Source organism: Juglans regia, chromosome 10 (assembly GCF_001411555.2).
Source record: "Juglans regia cultivar Chandler chromosome 10, Walnut 2.0, whole genome shotgun sequence".
Taxonomy (NCBI): Eukaryota; Viridiplantae; Streptophyta; class Magnoliopsida; order Fagales; family Juglandaceae; genus Juglans; species Juglans regia.
Window position 1 is genome coordinate 2,896,758 of NC_049910.1, and position 10,741 is coordinate 2,907,498.

Consider the following 10,741-nt stretch of genomic DNA (forward strand, 5'->3'; position numbering starts at 1 on the left):
ACGCAAGAATGAAAATCTCATACATAAACAACCATGCAAAAGGGATATAATGCATTCTGTCAAAGAACAGGATTCACTTCATGCCATTTACATGGACCAAGAGTTTCTTGCACTCAAAAGGTGAAGAGTTTTCTAAATTGAAGGCACGTTGAATGCAGTTAATAGGGGATATCTCCCTCTTCAGACAGATCCCAATTATCCTCATCATCTTCCTTCTTGTTTGTTGTGGCTTTTGGCTTGGTCTCTGGTGGAGTTTTTAATTGGAGGCGCCTGGTCATAGAACGAGACAAAAGAGCAGTAAATAATCATTGTAAGAGAGAGATCTAACAGAAGCAACTCTATATAACTGCATGTTGGTGAGGTGTTAAACCACAGGCTAGTAAAATTTATCCTGCAGGGTCTAAAGAGCCCACAAGAATATGCAACACAATTGTGAACATTATATGCCGACTATGAAAGCCAAAGATTAACACCCTATTAATCAGAACAAAATTCACTAAACCATCTATATAACTCGAGAAATAAATTCGAGACAAAACCAAATCCAAACAGACATTTCCTCCTTATCAAGAAAAAAAAAAAACATATACACTGAACATAGATACATTGATTAACAACATGCAATAATTCTCCAGGGTAAACTAAATTGGCTTATTGCATTATAATTTCGTGTTTAAACTTGTCAGCCCAAATAGGGTCATAGAGAGACCTTTCAAAGCATCACACATAATAAATAACTCCGAGCTGGTCACTTATAAAAAAGAAAATCTAAATTAGTGGAATTTCTCAAGATCCCAAACCTTACCCACATAATGTCATTTATAGTGATTGCTAGATTTCACTTTTCCCCATTCTAAATGATGTATATGAACTTTGTACCCCACGAAAGACGCAACAGATCCCACATATTAAGCCAACAAATCCAAGATTTAGAAAAACTAACGACAAATAGCAATCAAATTGAACCTAAAGTGACGAAAATCTATTAACACCATTTGCAACCTAATGAAAAGAATCATAAGAACATCATAGAGAGAAATAAAACCAAGACCTTGATTAGCTGAACATTCGACAAAGCCTGACCCTTTTTTTTTTAAAAGAAATCGAAACAACGCCAAAGTAGAATAAATTAAGAGAGACAGAAAAGGCAGAGACCTCCTTTTGTTGCCCTTAGCGGCCTCCCGCGTCCTCCGCTTCTTCTCGTCCTTCTTATTTTCGAAGAACCTCTTGCGCTTACACTCTTGAATAACACCGCCAGAAAATCATCTCGAACTGAGATCACATCTCGTACATTGCCAGAATAAATGCATCTCAAGCAAACAACATTAGTATATTAAAAGCAAATTATTACAGAATATGTCTCACCTCACGCTAGAATAAATTAAAGCAGTACTGGTAAGGTAATCACGTAGTTACAAAAACACATAGAGACAATGTAGAAATTAAGAAGAAAAAGATGAAGAACCTTGCATTAATATAGAATAAGACATCTGTTGTGAATGAAAGTAATAAAATATAAGAGATCAGGTTAATTCGAGGAAACCAATGCCTCCAACACAAGTCTTCTGTATAAACAAAACAACCGGGCCATTACAATAACTAAAATAACTATTGGACTGAACTCGTGATGCTTGGGCTCATAATACAAGAACCCCCACTCGGCCCACTTGCCTTGAGATCCTACTCATCAGCCTACACACACGTGACAGCATCAAACCCCTCCATCCTCTTGCTCCGTTGGCTCGCCACTGCCATCTTCTTGCTCCATTGAGTTATTGTTAATTGCTTGAGGGCCTGATTCTGCTTGAACATTATTTGGATCGAAATACTGTTGGATTGAATCATATATATTGAATAATCTGTTGGATATACCATCGAGTAATTCAATAATCTGTTGATATGGATCAGGTAATATTTTTATAGAGAATAGAGCTAAAATAACCCATCCAAAGGCAGGGAAGATGATCAAAACTAGACAAGTACATGCGAGAACACCCGAGATGTAGCAAATAAGCCTCGCGGCATGGCGATAGCTAGCATTAGGAATGGGTCGGTATAACTCCATCAATGCTAGGAAGTAAACACATACAGTTCCAATTAAAAGAGATATGATTATGCGATGTGTCTCGAATGGAGAGGAGACTGAGTTCTGATTCTGTATTTGAAGAAGGTTCACCAACACTTGGATGAGAGTCTGGATGGCGACTAGTTGTGGGATGGTTAGACCAAGAAATGCTCCTTGCTCATGACTGCAAACAAAAACCAAAGACTATAAAATGTTCACTAGTTTCCACCACCAAATTGATCAAACACCCCAATGCACGTGCATTTACCTTTCAATTCCTCTATTATTTTTGTCTTTGGCAGCCAAATAAATGTAATTCTTCTCGTCAATATTGAACATATAGATTGTATTAGCATATAAACTAAATCATTTCAAGACCACCTCCATTAGTGCCACATGGACGATAGGAATCTTGGATGTGCCCTAGCTCGCCTAACACGCATTAATGTTGATTCCATCTTAATAAAAAGTATTGATCTTTTAACCTTTTTTTATACGAAAAATAATATTTCATCTTATCATGATGAGATGACATTGTTTATCAATATTTTCTATTTTTTTAAGAAAAATAAGAAATAATGAAAATTATCATATTTTCATAATGTGATAAGAGGGTCGTATATAACATTATTCTTTTTATAACTATAATGTGCATCACAACAAATTGTATATTGACACAACAAACTTGTAAGTAGTAAAACTCTTTTTGATTACCACAAGATGTTAATGTGAGACTATGAGAATATAAACTAAAATAATTAATTTAATCTCTCCTTACTAATTTAAAATTTTAAAACAATTAGTGATTTAATAGAATATCATAATAGATATCTTAAATTTGATTATTGGAATTACGTTTCACACTAATTTAAATTAAATATTCTATATGCTAAGCCTACAAATTAAGAGAAAGTTTCATTTCCGGTAGAGTGAATAGATAATTAAATTTACATATTCCAACTCATTTTAAGTTTAGAGACAATAAGTAATTTAACAGTTGCGTAACCTTCCTACCTTAACATTGAAATTCAATATAATGTAGGAGAAAAAATAGGAATAGTTGTGATTTTAATCAAGCAGTGAATCGCACATACTCTCAAGGAATGTTTGATCAAATGCTTCCTCTGTTTTTGCCTTGCCCGAGACTTGAGGCCTTTTTTGATAAGAAAATAATTTTTGAAAATTTTTAGTTTTTCTCATAATTTTATTCCGAAAGATATAATAAATCTCAAAAACATATTCTATTTCAACCTTTCATTCAATAAAAATTAATACAATTTTAATAATTATATTTAATCAATTTTTTAACTCAATCTATTTATTTTTGCTAACTCTAATGCAAAATTTATTCAAGAATTTATCTCTACTATCTCGTTTGAATAGTGAGATGAGGTGAGATGATCTGTAAATAGTAATAAAATGTTTGAACTAATACGTTTTATGAAGTTTTGAAAAATGAGAGAGAAAAACCTGAATGAAAATGTTATAAAACTAAAATATTGTTATAACATAATTTTTTTAATATAATTTTATTTTAGAATTTGAAAAAATTGAATTATTTTTTATATTTTGTTAAGAAATTTGAAAAAGTAGTAATGATTAAATAAAAAAATTGAAATTTTGATATTGAAATTTTTTTTATGTATGTAATGTTTAAAATATTGAGATGTGATTGGATGATTTGAGAGGAGGACTTAGAGGCCTAAATCTAAAAAATTCTCAAGTTTTCAATAATATCTTGTGCTATGCTAAAGTGGAGGCTTTTCTTTCACCACGATCAAGTGGGGGAACCACGCGGAAGTACTCTGCTTGCAAAATTTGTATTTAATCAATTTTTCAATTAAATCTATTTATTTTTACGAACTCTAATGCAAAATTTATTCAAGAATTTATCACTCCTGTCTTGTTTGGATAGTCATATGAGATGAGATGGGATGATCAGTAAATAGTGATAAAATAATTTATGAATTGTAGTGAAATGCTTGAACTAATATGTTTCATGGAATTTTAAAAATAAGAGAGAAAATATTGAATGAAAATCTTATAAAATTAAAATATTGTTATAGTATAATCTTTTAATATTATTTTTATTTTTATTTTGAAATTTGAAAAAATTAAATTATTTTTTATATTTTGTTAAGAATTTTGAAAAATTGTAATGATTATGTAATGATTAGATGAAAAAGTTTAAAATTTGAGATTGAATTTTTATTTTTATGTATGTGATGTTTGGATATTAAAATGTGATGGGATGACTTCTCAAGTTTTCAATATGACCATGCTAGAGCTACCACTTGGAGCTCCCGCTGGTTCTAGCATGTATTTTTTCTTTTCTTTTTTAAAGTTATTTTTTAGATAAATTTTTTTAATATTTTGAAATATTTTAAAAAATAAAATAAATTTAGAACATCATTAAAAAATATTTTTTTAATTAGAAAGTAAAAAAAATTGTTAAAAAATATTTTCTTAATCATAAAAAATATTTTTTTGTGATTTTTTATTTTACTTTATGTTAAAAAAAAAACAGATAAAAAAAAAACAGATAAAAAAAAAAAACATGCTAGAACGGGGACCTAGCATTATTCTTTCAATATTATCTTGTGCCATATGCTCAAGTGGAGGAAAAAGTTTTCTTAGCTACTCTTCGGGAAACACGCGGAAGTCATACTCTGACTGCCCCACGAAAAATCATTATTTAATTTAAAAAATAATTTATTTTTTGAATTAAGTAAATTTTACATAATAAGAGTTTAAAAAATTTATAAATCAATTTTTTTTCTTTAAAAAAAAAAAAAGGAGAAAGAAAGAAAGATAGATCTCCCCACCAGATCGAATGGTGCAGCAGGACTACAATCGGATCGGATGGACAAAATCTAGCCACAAGAGGAGGGGCCCATATTTTGGTGGTTTGATTTGAATGGAATCACCACGAGACGGTTGATCTTCATTTTTAAATACTTGTTTAATTGAAATTATACAAAATTTTTGGGTAAATTATATACTTATTTTCAAAACAAAATAAAAAAAAAATACATTTTTAATAAATTTATATTTTCACATGATATGATGCAGGCCAACGGTGGTGGACGAATAGAGAGACTTCTTCCTCACTCAGAATAAACTCGAGGGGTTATTTGAAGGAGAAAAAGACTTAATTTTAAATAAAACACGTTGTGCTAAAAATAACTCTTCTTAAATATCCTTTTAATTTTTTTAGCAGTGAATATCATATTTTAGCCTGAAGTCGGGTTGCCAGCGGCTGTCACGCTTTGGGCATTCAAAGCTTGATTTTGTTGGGAAGATAAATAAATAGCAGTTTATGGAAGAAACGAAATATACAAGAACCGGTTTTATGTATGAGAAAGAAGAATGAAACATATCCATTGATGGCATGCAGCTCTTATATAATTACATTAATAATATAAATGATTCCTTACAGCTCATTAACCAAAAAGGAAAAAAAAAACATTGCTAAATTAAAGCAGCAGTGATATTTGTTTTTAAACTACTAACCGCTCCTGACGACCATTGGCCAAGTTGTTTTCGGCCTCCATTTTCGCTTCTTTATTCTCCGATCCCCCGATGTTCTGTGGCAATTTCAGTCGCACAGCACTTGAAATGACCTCTGCTCGTTCTTTCCGGTCTCTCTTTTTCGGTACCTGCAGTGATACTCTTTTTTTTAGTAAGCTTGCATATATATATATATATATATAGGTTTGATTCATAGATGTGTGAGATGTGACACATGTTTGAGTTGGTTTTAGATTTGTGAGATGTGACATGTGAGATTTGTGAGATGTGACATGTGAGATTTGTGACATGTGAAATTTGTGAGATGTGACATGTGAGATTTGTGAGATTTGTGAGATGTGACATGTTTGAGCTGGTCTTAGATGTGTAAATTTGCATATATATATATATATATATATATGCAGCTTTGATTTATAGATGTGTGAGATGTGACTCCCAGTCTCCTGGATGTGTTTGATCCTTTAGTGGTCCTATCCTTTAGTGGTCCTAGATATGTGAGATATGACATGTTTGATCCTTTAGTGGTCCTAGATGTGAGAAGTGAATTACGTCATCTAAAGAAAAAGTGGTCCTAGATTTGTGAGATGGGACATGTTTGATTCTTTAGTGGCCCTGGATGTGAGAAGTGACACATTACGTCATCTAAAGAAAAATTTAAGCTTAGTTTAAATTATTAATTATTTTTAATTCATCTCAATTTATCATTATAATTTTTTTAAATTTTAATATAAAATATAATAAAAAATTTAACTTTTCAAATTTTAAAATAATAATAATATTAAAAAATAATATTTTAATAATACTTTATTATTTGAACTCAATTCAACTTAATTCATTTTAACATCTAAACTCAACCTTAATATCATGTAACAGTAACATGAGAAGGAAACAAAATAAGAAAAATTAGTAAAAAATATTATTAAATTAAATTTTTATTTTAATATAATTTTTATTTTAAAATTTTAAAAAATTGATTTTATTTTATTTTTTATTTAAAAATTTTAAAAAATTATAATAATTAATTTAAAAGTATTTTTCTTTAAATGATGTTTAATAAAAAAAAAAGATAAAGTGAAAATTATTTTTAAAATATCTTGTAATTTTTAAATATTGAGATGAGATTGAAATTCTGGTTCTTCCTTTATGGGTTTGTCCCGCATGTGTTGAATGATTACTCTACACAGGTGTGGGCCAACATGTCTTCCAACGTATGCATCGGGAAAATTTTGTTTTGGGGTGATCACACTTGTTAACGAAGACTTTTGAAAATTTTCCTCACGGGCCTTAAGATTAGCCAACCATCTAAAGATGAGAGTCGTCGGACCTGCAGAAAAAGCCTCTCCCTTCTCGCTACTCTCCCAAACTCCGGATTTAACGAAAGGGGGTGGGACCGTGGGAGCTTCGTTCCTCCCCCCTCTTTTTCCTTCTATCTCCCTTCTTTTATATCTATTTTATTTTTTGTATAGTATTTTTTGATTTTATTTTTATATTTTTCATGTTAAATAAAGAAGGATTGTCGTTCGAGTCAATCTAACCGTCGTCCTTCTACATGCGTCCCACCGGGATAATGCTCAGCCACTAAACTTCAAGACCACCGAATCTGACATCCATCAAAGTGGAGCGTAGCCCACACGCACAAAAGGACATTCTGAATCTCGTCGGCGCGTGGCCATCAAGCACCACCGAGGAGCCCTCTGCCGACATCACGCTCAATTTCTCTGGAATTCCTGACTCTGAGACTTCCAAGATTGACCGTCGATTTTCCTCCCAGAATGACCAGTGTCCTGCACGCGCCACTGCCAACTCATTGTGTACTATTCATCCGTTTCATTTCAGTGTTTTTATTTTTTGTTATTCTGTTTCAGTGTTTTTATTTTTTTGTTTTTTGTTGACCCAAGTGAGGTGTTGAGCCTTTAGATTGGACACAATCTGGGACAGAGTTGTTCAAGAGTGGTGGGCAATGTTACAGCCGGTGGTCGTACGACCAGTGCTCGTGCGTAGGTGTCGCATGTACAATGGAGGCTGTTTTGTTAGTGCGTGAGCTGGGTGCTTGTGCCATCGGAGCTCGAGATGCCGATGCTTACGGTGAGCATGATGTCTAGGGTCACACTGGTGCTTGTGGTTCTATAGTTGTTAATGTGTTTTATTTGTAATTTATTTGTTGTTTTAGTTATTAATAAAATAAAAATAGACTATTGGATTTAGTATCCATAGCAGTGTCTCATACTCTTCTTCCCTGGGAGGACATAGTGGGCTTTTCAGTTCTGTTTTACAAAACGCTTTGTCTATTAAGACAGAGTTTGTTGAGAATTTAAGACAATATCTGCCACAAAAGAATTTGTATGTGGAGAAACTCCAGAGTTAATGCGTAGTTTGACTTATAGTCTGGATTTTTTATATATTGATAAGTCACAGTTGTAATTTCGATTCATTAATAAAATTAGTCCGTTTCCATAAAAAAAAAAAAAATCTAAAGAAAGTCGTCCTACTTAAAATGGGCTGCCCCTTGCCTTCCAAGAAGTTGCATCAAAGAATTGTTACTCGCAGCTTCTTTCTGCTTTTATTGTCTCTTAGACTGTTTGGGGTATAAACTAATTGTGTTTGGTTACAACACTTAGTTAAGCTTAGTCAAGTTCAGTCTAATTTTAAGTTATTTGTAACATCCAAATACTCAATTCTCAAATTACTAAACTCGTCTCAATTCAAAACCTCCTTATAAGTGAGATCCATAATTTTTTCAACTTAACACATATTTATACGTGAGATTTTTCAACTTTCTATAAAAAGTATTAAACTCATCTTAACATTCAAACGCACTTTAAACTTAGTTTAGATGGACCCTACATAATTTCATTCACTAATCAACTCACTACTATTTATAAAGAGTTAAGCTCAGCTCAATATCCAAACACAGTCTAAAGGTATCCATTTCTCCCGAACGGCAAACTTTTCTTTTCTTAAACCTGCCTTGATATATATAATAAAATAATAATAATAAAATAAAATAAAATAAATAATATTAGGTATAAGTCTTAAATGGACAAAATATATACAGATTTTTTCTGTAAAAAAATAATCCTGTTAAAAAGAAGAGTAGATTTTTTTTACACTTTTTCAACATAATTTTTTTTTTAATATAGAAATTGTGCAAAAATTATCTATCGGAACTTAACTATTGAGATTTTTACAGTTCATTTCTCTTAAAAAAAAAAAAAAAAGAACCTTCCTTGATTCACGTAACTAATTGGCCCCACCATTACCATCCTCGTTCTAACCATTCAGTAACAACTGATCCTGAGTTCTAGTGATATTCGGATAACAAATCAAACATCAATAATTTGTTAGTATAAATAATGTGGAAATTTTTTACATAAATGATGTGTTGTGTGTCAAAAATGAAGAAGTAACAAATAGATTTTTTCATTAGGGTATTTTTTTTTTTCTTTTTTACCGATACTTTGTTTACCTTTTTACAAGTATTGATGTCGTATATACTAGAAAAAAAAATAGAAAAAAATAGAATGATTGGCTGAAGAGAAGGTTCCTCCCCAGATAAGCAATTGAACTGAGGCCTTAGACTCGAGCTATTCATATCATATCAATCGACTTTACCTGAGATTGTCTTGCTTATTTTTCAGTATATTGTAAAAGCTAATTCAAGAGCCCTCTTCGGAAACCAACATTTTAAGAGACATTGTTAATTATTAGTTGAGCAATTCTTCAGTTGAGAAAGAAAAAAGAAAGTGTTATTTTCCAAAGGAAGTCTCCCTCCTTATTCCTGACATTGGTAGCACTTTGATAAAGTGTTAAAATTGCATGATTAAGTTGATTAAGTGAATAAATTATTTGATCAAAAATGAGTTGTACTTAATTATACAGTAAATTATAGTAATTGTGTAAATTGATAATTCTTGATATTTTACACTTAAAAAGATTCATGATGCAACTGGATATAACAAGGATACACATAACACTCACATATAACAAGGATACACATAACACTCACATTTTGGAAGAGGCTACCAATTAAATTGATACTCTTTTGGAGGGGTCACTCGTTTGCCTGAGGGAATTAAAGAGAAAAGTAGAGCACGTCCCTGGGAGTGATACACGAAATGGCGCCTAGAAAGCAAGAGGTGGTTCCCAGGGATAAAGACCAAATTTGGGCTCATAGTGAAAGTGGGTTTTGCTGGGAGTGATACGGAATGAGGGATGTGGCTTGGAAGAAAAAAAAAAAAAAGAACAGGAAATTGCACAGAGAGGCTTTTCGCGTTGGGGTGGTTTTGAGAAAAAGAGGGAGCGCCAGAGAGCTTACCAGAGGTTGCGGATTGATAGTTGAGAAAATTAACCAAAGATCAAATAAAAAACAGACTCATCTGCAGTCTAAGTGTTTGATAAATTGCTTCTTAGATTTTATTTCCTTTTGAAATCTTAAGTATTTTCTGATTTTATTTTGCTACATTTAGTTTCATACTTTGTTTATCTTATTTTCAAAGTTCTTTACATGTTAGGTAGTAGGAATGACATTGATACTTCATCATTTTGATTTGAACTCAAACGTACATATGTTTACAGCTTGCTTTTGTAATTAGATTACATAAATCATTTCATACACTTTCTTTATATTACTCTAAACATGCATGGGGAACAAAAAATTTTCAATTTGCTCGCACTACAAGGCCTTGACAACTCACACCTTCCATGCCTTCTCTTAGAAGAACATTTGGAGGAGCAATGTCTCCCTCAAGATAGCTTTCTTTGGTTGGTTGGTATCCCATAGTAAAATTATGATTACAGACAAGTTAAGAAAGCGTGGATTCTACATAATGGATTAATGCTTCATGTGCAAACACAACAGTGAATTAACGGATCACCTTCATCTTCATTGCGAAGAAATTATGGTATTATAGGATGAAATCCTCTCTAGGCTCGGTATCACATGGGCTATGCCCAGGAGAGTGATAGATTTATTGTCTTGTTGGTGAGGGATTAGGGGCAATGGCCAGATCGCAGCTATATGAAAGATGGTGCCATTATGTTTAATGTGGTGCACATAGACCGAAAGAAATGGTCGTTGTTTTGAGAATAGGGAACGCTCTCTAGATTGTTTTAGGGCTTCTTCAATTGTATTGAATGGAACGAGTC

General features: G+C 32.0%; 1 long non-coding RNA gene across 1 annotated transcript; it reads right to left on the reverse strand.

Annotated features, from left to right (window-relative positions):
* Positions 1-33: 33 nt before the first annotated feature.
* LOC108998290 lies at positions 34-1,488 on the reverse strand. Its single transcript, XR_001997305.2, has 2 exons — positions 1,156-1,488; positions 34-270 (listed from the first exon to the last, which is right to left on the reverse strand). It is a non-coding gene; the product is annotated as an uncharacterized LOC108998290 (long non-coding RNA).
* Positions 1,489-10,741: the final 9,253 nt, after the last annotated feature.